General features: G+C 47.5%; 1 long non-coding RNA gene across 1 annotated transcript in view; it reads right to left on the bottom strand.

The window, feature by feature from the left end:
- Window positions 1–408: 408 nt before the first annotated feature.
- Window positions 409–2,083, bottom strand: part of LOC112073718 (uncharacterized) — a 6,064-nt gene continuing 4,389 nt past the window's right edge. The window contains exons 2-5 of the long non-coding RNA XR_002894604.2: window positions 1,416–1,521; window positions 1,151–1,323; window positions 879–1,029; window positions 409–727 (exon numbers count right to left, since the gene is read on the bottom strand). This is a non-coding gene — a long non-coding RNA (uncharacterized lncRNA). The remainder of the gene's footprint in view (window positions 728–878; window positions 1,030–1,150; window positions 1,324–1,415; window positions 1,522–2,083) is intronic.

Raw genomic sequence — 2,083 nt, 5'->3', positions numbered from 1 at the left:
GTCAGCTGGGAACAAACTAATGGAATCCCTTTCCACCCCGTGCAAACTGCACCCACCCACACTAAACACCGTCAGACTGGGACAAAACTATGGAATCCCTTCCACCCCGTGCAACTGCACCCACCCACACTAACACCGCAGACTGGGACAAACCTTAATGGAATCCTTTCCACCCCGTGCAACTGACCCACCCACACTAACACCGTCAGACTGCGAAAACATGAATCCTTTCCACCCCGTGCAAACTCGCACCCACCACCACTAACACCGGTCAGACTGGGACAAAACTAATGGAATCCCTTTCCAACCCGTGCAAACTGCCACCACCCACACATAACACCGCAGACTGCGACAAACTAATGGAATCCTTTCCACCCCGTGCAAACGCCCAACCACACTACACGTCAGACTGGGACAAACTAATGGAATCCCTTTCCACCCCGTGCAAACTGCACCCACCCCAAACGAACACCGTCAGTCTGGGACAAACTAATGGAATCCCTTTCCACCCCGTGCAAACTGCACCCACCCCAAACGAACACCGTCAGTCTGGGACAGATTCCTCGTCATCAGAGCTGTAGTGGACGCTGTCATAGATGTCATCTAGGTCCTCTTCCACGAGGTCATCTATGAAGTTATCTTCTAGGAGGGAGGTGTCTTGGCCCATAGCTTTGCTGTATAACAGTTGGACAGAGTCCTGGTGTCTTCTGAGGCTGCTGACTCTCCTCTGAAGCAGGGAGAAGAGACCTCAATTCAATTTGTCAGCCTAACACCAACAATCGTAATGTGTAGGGTAAATACAATGATGTATTCCTTAAATTCAATAGCAATTACAGGGTGCCAACATCAATTGTACATATTAATGAAAGTTCCCCTACTTTGCCTGCTTAGGTCAGGTGCCACATGTGAAGCAAGGTCTTGCACATTCTCCGATTCCTCTCTTTAGGCTTTCCCAGTGCTGCTGGACTTCCTGTAGGACAATTAACTCCTCCTCCTTCGGCCGTGTCAGGAGCATCACCGGGTCAAAGGCTGTGTTCGTTGTGAGTAGGTCCACATAAGAATGCAATGTGGATTTGTAACTTTAATGGCAGTGTTTGCGTAACTGAACAAACACAGACAGCAAACAAAAAACATTATTATTGTGACCCACTTTGTCCGTGCAGCTCCTCAAGGCCAGGCAGGAAGGTCTGCGTAAAGGATCTCCTCTYCAGATGGTATTGCTGAACCTGGTACAKYMGGTGTTGTACTCCTCTATGGCAGCTGTCAATTTGGCCTTTTCTTCCAATATCTTTCTGCTCAGAGGGTGTCTTTTCTTGCATCCATCTGTCACCAAAAAAACAAAAGGAGAATGTAATTATATTTGTTACATTTCATGACTTGTGTGTTCAATTCAATATTCAGGAAATGTAACAAACCTGTCTGACGGTACAGGGTTCTGTTTCATTTGTTGTGATGCAGAAACACGACTTCTATTGTTCTCTGTAGTAACCCGGGGACCATCCATGTTCTCAGCTGTTTCCTCTGAAATACAACACARATAAATGAACAACGTCTCTCCAACGCTGAGTAGTTGCACTCYCTTCCTTTCTGTACAGCACTTTGAGATATCAGCTGATGTAAGAAGGGCTTTATAAATACATTTGATTTAAACATAGGGCCTGTGAAGGTTTCTGTAACAAATGATTTGTTATGTGGGGGGGTGAGTGAGAATCCCACCTGGAGAACCAGGGAATGTTTTGTCTGCCTCCTACCCTTCCACCTGTGAGTGTATAGAACCCCTCCATCACTGTAGAGAGATATGGCTGTAGTTGGAGGAAGGGGAGTGTAGAACCCCTCCATCACTGTGGAGAGATATGGCTGTAGCTGAGGAAGGGGAGTGTAGAACCCCTCCATCACTGTGGAGAGATATGGCTGTAGATGGAGGAAGGGGAGTGTAGAACCCCTCCATCACTGTGAGAAGATATGCTGTAGATGGAGGAAGGGGTGTAGAACCCTCCATCACTGTGGAGAGATATGGCTGTAGATGGAGGAAGGGGAGTGTAGAACCCTCATTCACTGTGGAGAGATATGCTGTAGATGGAGG

Source organism: Salvelinus sp. IW2-2015, unplaced genomic scaffold (assembly GCF_002910315.2).
Source record: "Salvelinus sp. IW2-2015 unplaced genomic scaffold, ASM291031v2 Un_scaffold2343, whole genome shotgun sequence".
Lineage (NCBI taxonomy): Eukaryota > Metazoa > Chordata > Actinopteri > Salmoniformes > Salmonidae > Salvelinus > Salvelinus sp. IW2-2015.
The sequence above is the reverse complement of the archived record's forward strand: the minus strand, read 5'-3'. Positions and strand labels throughout refer to the sequence as shown.